Genomic DNA, 15,976 nt, shown 5'->3' on the forward strand with positions numbered 1-15,976 from the left:
CTGAGACACTTGTTGATACACAACAATCTTTAAATAATATTACTTTATAATAAATAAGGATAAAATAGAAAAACAAATAGTTCTAGCTGTAGAATACAATTTTCAAGAGCACTCAGAAAGCTTATGCTCAAATAAATTGGTTAGTCTCTAAGGTGCCACAAGTACTCCTTTTCTTTTTAAGAGCACCTATTTGATTTAAGAGCATAAATCCCATTTTCAAAGTGGTTTAGGCACTTGAGAGTCTAAGTCCCATTGACTGTCAATTTTACTCCATATTGTTATTGAACAGTGTTCATCAAATCAAAACTTCAATGAATTTAGACTGTTTTGGTTTGCAAATCATTAACAAACTATTCCAGGTTTCTGACAATTAATTAGATATTGATCATTATTCACATAATAGTTTAGACAAATAGTTTTCTAATTATGGGTTCTTGGGAATTGTTCCCTTTAAATACGTTATTTGCCATTCTCAATTCATAGTGTGTGGTTGGTCATGTGCTATATATTCTGCTCCCGATTGGATGTCAAACTTTTCAATGGGAAGATAATGAATAACAACACTGAAATAAGAATAGCAAATAGTGCATCAGATTAACAAATGCTATAAACTTGAGATCAGGGTGGTGGAATAATTTTTATAGTCGGGGTGGTGAGAGCCATTGAACCAAATTATAAATCCTGCATATAATGGAAACCACTTCAAGCCAGGGGGTGCAGCAGCACCCCTAGTTCCAGTACCTACGCTTGAGATTCATGAATATTTGTTTCTGCCTGAATACAAGTGATCATCAGAATACTTGCAAATAACTATTATGACAACATAAATAGACTTCAATCTTTTGTAAGAGTTTATTCATGAATCGGTTTAATTATTCATGAGCTCAAATTGGATATTTCTATTGTACTGTGTTCCCAAAGACTTATTTTCAAACATACAGTAGAAGCAAACGTGTTTGAATAACAACCTTATTTAGGAGTACTTGTGGCACCTTAGAGACTAACAAATTTATTTGAGCATAAGGTTTCGTGAGCTACAGCTGACTTCATCGGATGCATTCTTAGTCTCTAAGGTGCCACAAGTACTCCTTTTCTTTTTGCGAATACAGACTAAAACGGCTGCTACTCTGAAACCTAACCTTATTTAGAAATCTGCTAAACCAGTAAAGCAATATTTACCTGCTATCCATAACAAGCTGCCCTTTCCCAAAAGACAGGCCACAGATACTAAGTCTATTTGAAAGGTATTCAGAAGAAACAACTCTCTTCAGGGGTTCTTGTAACCTTCCTAAACAATATCTTCATTGTTAAATGCTCAACAGCCAGATTAGGCTAAATCAAAGCCAGGAATGATTTAACTCACTAGGAAAGAGTGCTGGGAGAGTTGTGTATGTTCAGGGGTGAAAGTAACTTAAAGGACTTGCTGGTACTTCGGAGTCCTGAGTGGGCGGGGCCTCTACCGGAAGAGGCGGGGCCTTTAAATCCCTGGGCTCTTTAAATCAGGATTTAAAGGCCTGGGGCTAGGGCTTTGGTAGCAGCAGCTGAGAGCCCCAGGCCCTTTGAATCACCCCCTGAGCTCCCAGCTGCAGAGGTGGCTGGGAGCCCTGGGGCCCAGGGGCGATTTAAAGGGCCTGGGGCTTTAGCTGCCACTACTGCAGCAGGACCCCGGGCCCTTTAAATTGCTGACGGAGTCCTGGGGGTCCAGCAGCAGGGTCCAGGGCTCTGGCGGCCACTACCCTCCAGGGCCCTTTAAATCGTCCCTGGAGCCCTGCTGCCAGAGCCTTGGGGTAGCAGCGGTGGGGCTCCAGCAGCTACTTAAAGGGCCCAGGGTGGTAGAGGCAGTGGGAGTTCCGGACCCTTTAAATAGCAGCCGGAGCCCCGCCGCCACTACCCCAGGACTCCGCCAGTGGGGCTCTGGCAGCAATTTAAAGGGCCCTGGGCTCCAGCCACTTCTGGGAGCCCCAGGCCCTTTAAATTGCCGCCTGGGGAAGCTGGTCTGCCCTGGTACGGCACACCAGCTCTTGCCGGCAGGGGTGGCAGGTTTGTAGAAATTTTGGTGGTGCCCAGAACCTGCCCCTTCCCAAACTCTGCCCCCACCCAAACTCTACCCCACACTTTGCCCAGGCTCTGGGAGGAAGCTTGGGTGGGGGAGGTCTGGGGTGCAGGCCCTGGGCTGTGGCAGGGGATTGGGGTGCAGAAGGGGTGCAGGCTCTGGGAGGGAGTTTGGGGATGTGAAGGGGTGTTGACAGAGGGGGTGCAGGTTCTGGGAGGGAGTTTGGGGATGTGGGGGGTGTCGACAGAGGGGGTGCAGGTTCTGGGAGGGAGTTTGGGGATGGGAAGGGGTGCAGGGGTGAAAGCTGTGGGATGAGGCTGGGGATGGATTTGGAGTGTGGCTGAGGATGAGGGGTTTGCAGTGTCAGAGAGGCTCAGGCCTAGGACAGAGGGTTGGGGTGTGGGGGGATGAGGGCTCTGGCTGGGAGTATGGGCTCTGGGGTGGGGCAGGGCTGGGGATGAGTTTGAGGTGCAGGCAGGCTGCCCGAGGACTGGAGCCAGAGAGGAGGACTCCCCCCAGCCCTCTCCCTGCCAGCAGCAGTGAGCTCTAGGGTAGGGGCCCCCCTCTCCACCCCGGCAGCACACTCATCCCCACCACTGTCACTGCACGTGCTCCTAAGGCCCCTCTCAGGTCCAGGAATCTCCCTTGCCTCCCCTGTGGTGGATGCCATGGCCAGGGGAGGGGGGGAAGAAGTGGGCTGCCATCACATGTGCACCTCGTCCCCTGCTGCTGCCCCTCACTGTAGCCTCATTGGGGGTGGGGGATGGGGCTTCCCCTTGCCCAGCGTGGGGCAGGAGTGGAGACTGCGGACAGGGGGGCGGCTGTACTGGTGAAGGGTCCAGCCGCAAAATGAAAGAGTCTGAGGGGGAAGGGCAGGGTAAGGGCAGCCTGTCCTGCCACTAGTGGCTGGGAGGCACTAGGACCCTGTGGCTGCAGTTCATGCAGGGAGGCAGCATGGAGCTGCAGGGGAGAGACAGGGACACTCTGCTCTGAGACCCAGGGAGGTGCGTGGGGGCAGCAAGGTGGGGTGGGGGGTCAGGAGACACTCGGGGGAGGCATGGGGGGGCAGCAGGTGGGACCAGGGGGGATACCCGGCCCCGAACACTGGTGGAGCCGGGCCCCTGGGCCCTCAATATTGCTGGAGCCATGAGCCCATATAATTTGCCTCTGCTGCTTCCTGGTACACTGTCCTGGGGTGTACCGGCTTACTTTCACCTCTGTGTATGTTACAAACTTTTTCCATTTTGGTTCTTCCTTGGACAATATATATAAAAGTAAATAATCTATTTCAATAAAATGAACTATTCTCTTACACAAGTCCTCTCTGATTGAGCTCCATTTAGAATATCTAGTTTGAAAGACATATAGAAATTATAAGTAAGGTCCCACATTTCATCAGATAGTACACTGATATGTAAATTGGATAGCAATGACTGCCTTCTTTACAAACTAAGGGTATGTCTTCACTATCCACTGGATCGGCAGGCAGCAATCAATCCAGTGGGGATCGATTTATAACGTCTATTCTAGATGTGATAAATCGACCCCCAAGTGCTCTCCCGTCGACTCTTGTACTCCAGCGCCGTGAGAGGCTCAGGCAGAGTCGATGGGGGAGTGGCAGCAGTCGACTCACTGCAGTGAAGACACCATGGTAAGTTGATCTAAGTACATCAACTTCAGCTACGTTATTCACGTAGCTGAAATTGCGTAACATAGCCCTGGTCTACACTATGAGTTTAGGTCGAATTTAGCAGCATTAGATCGATTTAGCCCTGCACCCGTCCACATGACTAAGCCATTTTTGTTGACTTAAACGGCTCTTACAATCAATTTCTGTACTCCTTCTCGACGAGGGGATTAGCGCAGAAATCGACATCGCTGAGTCGAATTTGGGGTAGCATGGATGCAATTCAATGGTATTGGCTTCCGGGAGCTATCGCAGAGTGCTCCATTGTGACTGCTCTGGACAGCACTTTCAGCTCAGATGCACTAGCCAGGTACACAGGAAAAGCACCTGGAACTTTTGAATTTTATTTCCTGTTTGGCCAGCGTGGCGAGCTCATCAGCAGAGGTAACCATGAAGAGCTCATCAGCACAGGTGACCATGCAGTCCCAGAATCGTAAAAGAGCTCCAGCATGGACTGAATGGGAGGTACTGGATCTGATCGCTGTATGGGGAGATGAATCCGTGCTATCAGAATTCCGTTCCAAAAGACGAAATGCCAATATATTTGAAAAAATCTCCAATGGGACAGAGGCTATAACAGGGACCTGCAGCAGTGCTGCATGAAAATTAAGGAGCTCAGGCAAGCCTACCAAAAAACCAAAGAGGCAAACGGCCGTGCCAGGTCAGAGCCCCAGACATGCTGCTTCTGTGATGAGCTGCATGCAATTCTAGGCGGTGCCCCTACCATTACCCCACCCCTGTCCGTGGACCTCTGCTAGGGGGGAGTCTCATGCAACACGGATGAGGATTTTGGGGACAAGGAAGATGATGATAATGATGAGGAGGAGGATAGTACACAACAGGCAAGCAGAGAAACCCGTTCTCCCCAACAGCCAGGAACTGTTTATCACCCTGGAGCCAATACCCTCACAACCCTTCCAAGGCGGGTTCCTGGACCATGAAGCCAGAGAAGGCACCTCTGTGAGTGTACCTTTGTAAATATAATACATGATTTAAAAGCAAATGTTTTTTAATGATTAATTTGCCCTGAAGACTTGGGATGCATTCGTGGCCAATACAGCTACTGGAAAAATCTGTTAATGTGTGTGGGGATAGAGCAGAAATTCTCTAGGGACATCATTAAGGGGACATTCAGAGGCGGCCGTTCCTGCTGGGCAGTTTGCCTGTGGCTGAAAAGAAATCATCCCCACTTTTAGCCATGTAGGGAAGGGTTGGGGAGGGCCCATTCACGCTTTGGCTGGCAGGGATCTTCCCTGACACTAGTCAAGCAGTGGGAGGAGGGGTGAAGCAATCATCCCAGAGAATTAGCTGGGGGAAGCGGTTAGTTGGGTTTGTGCTGCACATTAACCCGAAAACCACAGCCCCTCCTTTTAAATGGCCAACCCAATGGGTGCTTGGTATGGGAAAGGAGGGCGCTGCTGTTCGAAACCATTCCCACATGTTATGAAGGTTGAAGAAGCCAAAAGATTGTGGCTTATCATGGCTGCCTGCAAGCCAAATTCTGTTGCCTGGCTCTGAGTGTATGATCTCTCACACCAAACCTGCAGGCCTTCAATATAAGAGGCAAAATGCGACCTTGTACCAAAAGCACATGTGCTATGTAATGTTAACAGTTTGGTTCATCGTGAAAGAGTCTACCCATTGTTCTCTAAAATGTGTCTTTTTAAATACTACTCTCCCTTTTTTCCTCCCTCAGCTGTGAATGTTTCAATGCTCCCCCTATCATCTCCGTCCCAGAGGCTAGCGCAGATAAGAAGGCGAAAAAAACGCACTCGCAATGAAATGTTCTCTGAGCTCATGCAGTCCTCCTGCACTGAAAGAGCTCAGCAGAATGTGTGGAGGCAAACAGTGGCAGAGTCCAGGAAAGCAGAAAATGAATGCGAGGACAGGAGGGATGAGCAAGATGAGAGGTTGAGGGAGCAAGAGGTGGCAGCAGCATGATGAGAGGAGGCAGGATGCAATGCTGAGGCTACTGGGGGATCACACTGATATGCTCTGGCGTCTGGTGGAGCTGCAGGAGGGCAGCAGGAGCACAGACCGCTACTGCAGCCCCTGTGTAACCACCCGCCCTCCTCCCCAGGTTCCATAGCTTCCTCACCCAGACCTCAAGAATGCGGGGTGGGGGGGTCCTCCGGGCACCCAACCACTCCATCCCAGAGGACTGCCAAGCACCAGAAGGCTGGCATTCAATAAGTTCTGAAGTGCAGTGTGGCCCTGTCCTTCCCTCCTCCACCACCCCACCCCGTGCTTCCCTCCTCCCCCACCCCCTCCCAGGCTACCTTGGCAGTTATCCCCCTATTTGTGTGATGAATTAATAAAGAATGCATGATTTTGAAACAACAATAACTTTATTGCCTCTGCAAGCGGTGATCGAAGGGGGGAGGGTGGGTGGCTTACAGGGCAGTAGAGTGAACCAAGGGGGTGGGTTTTCATCAAGGAGAAACAAACAGAACTGTCACACCATAGCCTGGCCAGTCATTAAACTGGTTTTCAAAGCTTCTCTGATGCGCAGCATGCCCTGATGTGCTCTTCTAATCCCCCTAGTGTCTGGCTGCGCGTAATCAGCGGCCCGGTGATTTGCCGTAACCTCCCACCCTGCCATAAACGTCTCCCTCTTACTCTCACAGAGATTGTGGAGCACACAGGAAGCGGTAATAACAATGGGAACATTGGTTTCACTGAGGTCTAACCGAGTCAGTAAACTGCGCCAGCGCACTTTTAACCGTCCAAATGCACATTCTACCACCATTCTGCACTTGCTCAGCCTATAGTTGAACAGCTCCTTGTCCAGGCTGCCTGTGTATGGCTTCATGAGCCATGGCATTAAGGGGTAGGCTGGGTCCCCAAGGATAACTATAGGCATTTCAACATCCCCAACAGTTATTTTCTGGTCTGGGAAGCAAGTCCCCTCCTGCAGCTGTTGAAACAGACCAGAGTTCCTGAAGATGCGAGCGTCATGAACCTTTCCCGGCCATCCCACACTGATGTTGGTGAAACGTCCCTTGTGATTCACCAGTGCTTGCAGCACCACTGAAAAGTACCCCTTGCGGTTTACATACTGGCTGCCAAGGTGATCCAATCCCAAGATAGGGATATGCGTTCCATCTATCGCCCCACCACAGTTAGGGAATCCCATTGCAGCAAAGCCATCCACTATGACCTGCACATTTCCCAGAGTCACTACCCTTGATAGCAGCAGCTCAGTGATGGCATTGGTTACTTGGATCACAGCAGCCCCCACAATAGATTTGCACACTCCAAATTGATTCCCGACTGACCGGTAGCTGTCTGGCGTTGCAAGCTTCCACAGGGCTATTGCCACTCGCTTGTGAACTGTGAGGGCTGCTCTCATCTTGGTATTCTTGCGCTTCAGGGCAGGGGAAAGCAAGTCACAAAGTTCCATGAAAGTGCCCTTACGCATGCAAAAGTTTTGCAGCCACTGGGAATCATCCCAGACCTACAACGCTATGTGGTCCCACCAGTCTGTGCTTGTTTCCCAGGCCCAGAATCGGCGTTCCACAGCAAAAGCCTGCCCCATTGCCACCAGGATGTCCAAATTGCCAGGGCCCATGCTTTGAGAGAAGTCTGTGTCCATATCCTCATCATTCTCATCACCGCGCTGCCGTCGCCTCCTCGCCTGCTTTTGCAGGTTCTGCTTCTGCACATACTGCAGGATAATGCACGAGGTGTTTACAATGCTCATAACTGCCACAGTGATTTGAGTGGGCTCCATGCTTGCCATGGTATGGCCCCTGCAGGAGAGCAGAGTTGCAGCGGAAGTGGTGGCTGATGATGGATGCCATGAGAATAGATATTTATATAGAACGACGAGAGGACCTGCGAGGTGGATTCATGAGAGCAGCAGAGCAGAGTTGCAGCGGAAGCAGTGGATGATGATAGTTAGCACCGCACACATTTCCCGAAGAAGAACACATGTACCTGGGAGCCCATTACAGACAACATGGAGAAATTCGCTATTGAGACAATAGCAGCAGAGCAGAGTTGCAGCGGAAGCAGTGGATGACAACTGTTAGCAGTCCTACTGCACCATCTGCTGAAAGCAGTATGGCATCCACATGGAAAAAAGGCGTGAAACGATTGTCAGATGTTGCTTTCACGGAGGGAGGGGTGACTGGTGACATATACCCAAAACCACCCGCGACAATGTTTTTGCCCCATCAGGCATTGGGAGCTTAACCCAGAATTCCAATGGGTGGTGGAGACTGCAGGAACTGTGGGATAGCTACCCACAGTGCACCGTTCCGTAAGTCGATGCTAGCCACGGTAGTGAGGACGCACTCCGCTGACTTAATGCGCTTAGTGTGGACATACGCAATCGACTGTATAAAATCGATTTCTAAAAATCATAATATCAACCTAATTTCATAGCGTAGACATACCCTTAGATCGATCCCCCACCAGTGTAGACCAGGGCTAAGTTCTTACAAGAAGAGGTCATGTGCCACCCAAAAGGAAGAAACCTTATTCCTAGCACTCTATAAATCAGCTGTCTTTTCACTGAGGCGAAATATAACAAATTGGAATTATCTAATATTATCCTTAAAGGAAAGCTCTTAGCATATATTGGTACCTTAGGCTGAAAAGGACAAAACAACTCCACAATTAGAGGCCTCACTCCTCTTACATGGTGACATGCAGCTGGTCTTCTAGCAACTCATAGTTAAAATGAGCAGTGTTACAAATTCCAAGATCCTAGCAAAAGGAGAAATGGACCTGTCTTTGCAATACTCTGTGTGAAATTAGAACAGAAGACAAGAACACTGGCATGCAACTAAATCTGAAAACATACCTATCTAATTGTTCATTATTGGTTACTGAACATCAAGTAGTAATGCAACATGAAACAATGCAAGTGACTGACAGCCTTAGAATTGGTCCAAAGTCTATTCTGAATGGCATAGTTACTGCACACTTGGTTTGTCCAGGAAGCACCAATTTACCAAAATAAAATAAAAAATGTTTCAAAAAGGGGCAATGAAAAAAAGAGACATGTCTGACAAATATATGAGTCAATCATATCAACCATAACAATAACACAATTCTTTAGTATGTATAGTTAGTCTACCAAGTGATGGAAGGTCGGAATATACCTCTATCCACAATTAGTAAAATATTGATTTTGCTGCAAGAAATAAACTGAATTTGCAAGATTCCTATCAGCTCAACAAACCCAATCCAACATCTCCAATTTGTTTTTAACTTGCAAGATGTTGCTTATCTTTAGGAAGGGGAAGATGTGCTACATTCTAACCTGACACTGGATGTTATAGAACTCTGAGCCAGTTATGTACACACCACCACTTTGAATAATAGTCATAATATGTTAGAAAGTGACACAGATGGTTTTATCCTTCTTTTGGATCATTTTCAAATTTAATTTAACAGTGTGGATCATGAAAGGAACAACAAAAACAAAAATTCAAGTATATTTCAATAAAAGATGTGTTTCAGGAAATCTATGGTTTTGAAGAAGCCCCTGTATAGTTTCAAAGCATCGTGTTTATTGTTAGTAATAACTGTTTTATAAGATGATTGCAGACCCTGGAGACAATCGGAGTTTCCTATCTACAGCCCATGCCCTACACTTTGCAAGTTCAGCTCTCCTGATGATCCTCCTTTTTCCAATCATGCAATCCCATGTACTTGAACATCCTCTTTGTGCCAGTGTGTCTGCAACTTCAATCCTCCTCACTTTTCAGATACCATTATATGGCCTATCTGCACCCAGGTCTTAAATTCAAACATTGTCCCTAAATTTTTAAGTTTAAAAAACAAGATATACATCTTGTTTCATATACATCGCATCATCTTTCACTATTTAAACCCTCACCCTCCCAAGCTATTTCATCCATTTTCAGATAACTGTCAGCCTTGCTGTCATCTCTCTCTTATTTAGGCTGAAAATTACAGTACTCAGGATGAGCTTCTCATCATTTGTATGTAAAGTGCTCTGTATCTCGATGGTGCTGTAGATGTTAGATAAGAACCTTCTGCTGTGGGACCCAAGGCAACCCGCATGAAGAAAGTCAGGAACAGAAGCAATAGCAGAGGAGCACAACCCCCCACTCCCCAACATTTCTACAAAGAGAGGCCTTATTATAACCAAATGGCCACAGTCAGGGTCAGAGGACACACTGTGGCTTCTTCAATGATGGCCACCTCCCAGGAAGGTAGCTCTGCCCACTGACCTCAGAGAGCTGATGCCCAAAAGCTTAAGTTTAATAAACCACATAGAACCATAGGGTTAGAAGGGACTACAAGGGTCATTCGTCTAGTCCCCAGGCAAGATGCAGGATTTGTTGTGTCTAAATCATCCAAGACAGATGGCTATCCAGCCTCCTTTTGAATACCTCCAGTGAAGAAGCTTCCACAACCTCCTGAGGCAATCTGCTCCACTGTCCTACCGTTCTTACAGAAAGTTTTTCCTGAGATTTAATCTAAAGCTGTTTTTCCTAGTTTGAACCCATTGCTTCTTGTCCTGCCCTGTAGCAAGAGAGAACAACTTTTCTCCATCTTTTTAATGGCAGCCTTTCAAGTATCTGAAGACCCCATCATATCCCCCCTTAATCTCCTCTTTTCCAAAGTAAACATACTCAGTTCCTTCAGCCTTTGCTCATATGGCTTGTATTCCACCCTTTTGATCATCTTTGTTGCTCACCTCTGGTCCTTTACAGTTTCTCTACATCCTTTCTGTACATTGGTGACCAAAATTGGACACAGTTCTCCATCTGAGGCCTAATCAGTGCCAAGCAGAGTGATACTATCACCTCCTGTGACTTGCGTGCTATGCCTCTGTTAATGCAACCTACAATTGCATATGCTTTTTTTGCAACAGCATCACATTCTGACTCATGTTGAGGTTGTGATGCACCACAACTCCCAGATCCTTCTCAGTAGTGCTGCTGCCTAGCCAGTTTTTCCCTATTCTGTATTTGTGCATTTGGTTTTTATTACCTAAGGCTAGCATCTGTCTTTGTTGAATTTCATTTTGTTGCCTATATCCAAGTTCTCCAATGTATCAAGATCCCTCTGAATTTTAGCTCTTTCCTCCAAAGTACTGGCAAAAAAGGGAGGCCCAATCAGTCAGAGAGGCTCAAGTCAGAGTTAGAGGCTCAAGAGCTAATTTTTAACACAGAGCATAAACCTGCTATTGATACCACTGATTTTTTAGAAGGGGAGGATTCTTTCTGTGTGTTTGTTTGAGATGTGATTGGAAACCGGCATTTTCATTCTGTGGAAAATTTGACATTTTGGAAAAAAATTGAATTTCAAATCATAACAAAAACCAAAGTTTCAAATTTTCCACAAAACTAAAATTCTAAAAAAATTCAATTTAGGATCATTGAATCATTATATTTTGATAACATTGAATAATTTTGTCTCAAAAATGTTGAATAATTTTGTCTCAACAAGGCAAAAACATTTCATTTTGACTTTATCATTTCAATTCATTTTGTTTCAAAATGTTAAATACAGTACAATATACTATAGTGGGGCTGGTAGCACCACCTGTTATTAAGGTTACCCATTATAAGACCTTGTTTTGAGTTGTTTATAACTGTGCCAAACTTCAACCATTTGGGCTGAAATTTTCCATTCTGGGTATCTGCCTCAGGTTGTATACTTTTGGAAAATTTCAGCCAAAACAGAGAATGTGGTTATGGAAAAATACATCTTTTTTCAATATAACACTCTAACCACAACACACCTGTGATTTAGAACATGGACTTGAAATAGGGAGGAAGGTATCATTTGTGTCAGGAATGTACCTTGTGCTGTCTCTGTGAAAATTCACCTGAATTTTTCCAAGCTATAAGCCTTTAAAAAATTGCATTTACACACTCAGTAGAGACTTACTAGAAATTAACAGCTAAAATTTCTGAAGGTTAGGTCCTCAGAGCTCCTAGTGCTGACCAGTCTGTGCATGGGCCATCTCCACCGAGCAAATGAGCATAGGCCATCTCTTCACAGCTCCTACATTTGACTGGACTGCACATGCCCAATCCCCACAGAGATAGGGCTTCCTGGGCAATGCATATGTTCATATAATTAAAGACCATGCATAAGCACCTAGGGGCCCAATTAACGTTGCCCAGGCAGTCTTAATTCTGTAATTTCTTAATTTTTGAGTGCTGTACTTTGGGACCTTATTGTTCTTTTGATGTGTTTTTGCATATAATACTATATATCATATTTAACATAATAATATATTACCGTCATGATAATATAAACATTGAAAAAAATAATCTAAATACAAGTCAAAATGAAACTCTTTTATCTTATCAAAATGACATGCTGTTAGCTTATCAAAACAATTCATTTTCAGTTTTTCCCAGCAAAAAATATTATCATAATTCCCATGACATGTTTCAATTCCAACATAACCACTTTTTTTTTAAATAGAAAACTGTTCCATCAAAATTTTTTTGATCAGCTCTAGTTGTTTATTTGGAAACAGATGAGCATGCACCCATGGAGCACAAGTGACAATGAGAAGTAGGTATGTACTGATGAAAAGTGGTCTGGGTGAAGCTGGGGATGGAAGGGAACCCACTTCAAACTAGTTTACTGGTCTCATAAACACTGCTGTTACTCTCTGTCTGTGATTCCTTTGGTAGAAACATTCTTTCTCCAGTCCTATGACTGCCTAGCCACAGAGTACAGGTCAGAGTCTGTAAATGCTTAGACTTAGAGAGGTGAAACTTCTCTCTCTACTCCCGCAACTGGTCTGTATGACAGTTTATTAAAAGAGTAGGCAAAGTTCAGGTGTGAATGTTATGTATGGAGAGATACTGCTGATCTGTGTCCAGCCTGCTTGACCTGATCTAAGTTCTACTCTATCTGACCTATGACCATCGTTTTAATGCCAGTCTGACAAAAATGCTGGCACACAATTTACTGATGCTGACCTTTGACGACTTGGAGTATTACAATTCTTCTCACCATCATTTCAGCAAGGTAGATCTGACACAAAATGTGTATATGAGAACCTGGTCTGGCACAAAAAGTTAGACAAGGAGAAGGAGAATCATCTCTGTAACATCAGCATGATGCCAGGCTGTGCATGTGCAATATTAAAAAAAACAGAACATATTTTGCATATAGTCCTTTGCCTCCCCCCCAGTTTGTACAACCGATGAATATGGACTGGATCTATTTAAGTGTGTGACCTCAGATAATAGGGAGATTCTGATGGGTGGGGACGTGTTTATGTGTGTATCCTAATGTGTACACGCCAGTCTTCCTTTCTGAGAATTCCAGAATTCCAGAAATTCAGAAAATGGACCACTTCTGTAAAAATAAAATTTAATCCCATTCATGTATACCGTTGTGGATACATTCTCATTCATTAATTTTTTTAAATTTGGCTCCAAAGGTTAGATGTTTCGGCCCTATAAACACATGTTGCAGACCATGTGCCTCTATGTGAGCACTTGGCCAGGCGGATTTTTCTAAATAAGATATTGTTCTATTCTCACGATTCACATAAAAGAGCTCATACCATTGTGGACAGTTAAAAGGCTATCCAGGAAAATACCTAACTATGCAAAAATGTCTGCTTAATGTATGGATTCATTTTGGGACATCTTGGGAAACACAAGACCTAAAAATATCTTACCCGTAGGCTTTATGTTCACATTTCACATGTACTGGGAGTGAATGACTGTACTAGAGGCCCTTGGTACCTGCTGCTGCAGTTTCTTTACTCAGTATTTTTCTTGGATTGGATTTGCAGCCAACTGGTTGTAATTGACCCTCTATTGGGACAAGTTAGGATATGAACATATGCCTTTCCTTAAAAAAAAAAAAATAAAAGAGAGAGAAAGAAAAAGAAAGAGAGAGAGAAATACCATCAGTATTTATTTTAAGTTGCCTCCATTTCCAACTTTTCTGGCAGAAAGTCAAGCTTCTGTCATAAAGCAGAACTCCATCTAAAAGCAGCTCCTGGAAAAAAGACTATACATATACTTCAAACCTAAGTGAAATACAAAATGTAATGGAGCAGTGGAGTAATTTCTGTCCTTTAGGGTAGACAGTACACCTGAGTATTACCATAAGATTGCTGCCTATGAAATGCCAGGCTGGCATTTCTCTTTAGGGCACTCATTAGTCAATTTGTCATACATCATGCAAACACAAATTACTAAATTATAACTGCAGATGTGCAAACCTCCAATGATTCTTTACCTCAGGCCAAGTATTTCCAGGCTAAACAAACTCGACACCAGGCTTAAACAGCAACAGCAACAATCCCACAATGATCTCAATAGGAGTTAGCTGCTGTACCATGTGAAAATATGCAAATTCTACCTAGCTTTCCATGCATGCCAAAATGAAACTTTATTTTTGTTAAACTTTTACACAGAAAAAACATAAAACCTGATCAATATTATTCTCTGTTTACATTAATTAACCTCTGTACCCTAGCCTGTACAGTAAGCTTTAATACATGCAACTGAAAACGGCTATTGTCTTGTCTCAGTTGGTGAGGTCATATCAACACTTATTTCATTCTGATTTTGAGCAGGTAAAGTGAGCCTTCCCCTGAGTTCTGCAATTTCATGCTCAACAGACTGAATGCCCTCTGCACCTCCCAGAACCCAAATACAAACTGGCAGGAGTCATTCTATTAGACAGCTTCCAGGTTTCCCTTGAAGTTGGTGTCAGAAAGTTAAATGCTTCTGAAGTGTATTTTAAAATGATTTTCTTAATACAAAAATAATTATTTTAGCACCTTTATTGTGAGGCTATCAGAATGTTTCAGACTGTCGATTCATGCCGGGGCAATGATCCAATACTCAGAGGGCAGACAACCACCTTCTGAATCACCAACAGCACTTCTTGCAGCACCCACGTGTCCCTTGAAAGTAATTAATCACAGTATTAACCCAGCATGATCCTGCTTAGCTTAGCACATTTCTGCTACATGAAAGGGAATATCTGTCATAACTTACTGGGAACATTGAACAGAACTAGGGTAGTCTAACAATGCGGCAGTAAATAAAAGACAGCCATTTTTACTCATTTTAGGGTCTATCCAGCTGGAAATATTTTCTATTTTCAAGGGTGCAAATGGCTGTTCAGCAACTGATTTATCCAGGGGAAAGTTCAGCCCATTGCAGCAGGCTGATAAAAGGAAAAGAACCCTATTTCCACAGCAGGTAGTTATAGAGCAGAGCCCACGTACTGTAAATGAGCTTCCTACCTCCTGCACAACTGCAGCTCCCTGTGCTGCAGTCATCTGTCTGTCTTCGTCTTTCCATTCTCCACTACTCAAGCTATGCAACCTGCAGGAGTTATGACAGAACTAAGACTAATATAACCCTGTAGGAGACCCCATCATGTGGGGTGAGGGCAGAGGGAAACAGACAGACAACATCTGGTCAATTTTGTTTTAATGTATCTGTCAGTCATGGAAGTACTTGCTCCCCTAATTGTTGTTGGGAGGCTAGGGACGGCCTCAGTGTTGACAAAATTCCCGTGAGCCGGATTGCCATATATGGAGCCTGTGACTCCACCCCTGTAAGAACAGGCATAGAAAGCCATGCAATACCAGTTTAGGTATTATGCCTCTGCTACTGATGGAGAAACAACTTCCTGAAGGAAGAGTCGTCTTCACAATCTCAGCCCTTCATGGAGACTGTTTTAATCTGGAGAGTGTCCTACATGGATATTTTAACCTTAGATATACTATAAAAACACCAACTATATATAAATTCGCCCCAAATGGTTCTTCTGATCACTCTTTGCCGTGTAGGTAGCTTAGGGCAAACAGAAGAATGTTAGAATATACAGAATGAGAAACCGTCTCTTTTTTTAAAAGCAGAAACTTAAACCCCCTGCCTGTAACAAATTATGGCCTTAAATTCATGGAAGAGGTTATAAGAGCTATGTTATCGAAGCTGGAATCATCAAGAAATTGTATCAGAAGACACAGTGTTTAAGTATAAGTCTAATTACTGCAATCATTTCTTTTTTTGCTTCCTTTGCATAGATCCACTTAATCCCATCTCTTAGTGTGGGCAAAAGCTGACAGTTGCATGACAAAGAATGTTTCCCTTTATAAAGCCTACTTCCTCTCTATGTAGTTTTAGCCTAATTGAAATGTTTCCTATTAAGCTCAATCAAGGCAGCAACTATCTAATTACTCACTTATGCTTTTCCAGCCAAAAATTGCCCAAACAAGCATATTAGATTGGCTGGATACATATTTA

The 15,976-nt window shown here is 44.4% G+C and overlaps 1 protein-coding gene across 14 annotated transcripts in view; it reads right to left on the reverse strand.

Moving 5' to 3' along the window:
• The window catches only part of SLC25A21 (solute carrier family 25 member 21), a 408,519-nt gene that overhangs the window by 251,957 nt on the left and 140,586 nt on the right, over positions 1 to 15,976 (reverse strand). For 2 of the 14 annotated variants that reach the window (XM_077819086.1, XM_077819085.1), the window contains 2 exons: positions 14,497 to 14,622; positions 13,381 to 13,556 (listed from right to left, as the gene is read on the reverse strand). The exons of the other annotated variants lie outside the window; for them this stretch is intronic. The gene's annotated coding sequence lies outside the window, so the exon portion shown is untranslated. The remainder of the gene's footprint in view (positions 1 to 13,380; positions 13,557 to 14,496; positions 14,623 to 15,976) is intronic. 14 annotated transcript variants of the gene reach the window in all.

This window comes from Eretmochelys imbricata, chromosome 6 (assembly GCF_965152235.1).
Source record: "Eretmochelys imbricata isolate rEreImb1 chromosome 6, rEreImb1.hap1, whole genome shotgun sequence".
NCBI lineage: Eukaryota > Metazoa > Chordata > Testudines > Cheloniidae > Eretmochelys > Eretmochelys imbricata.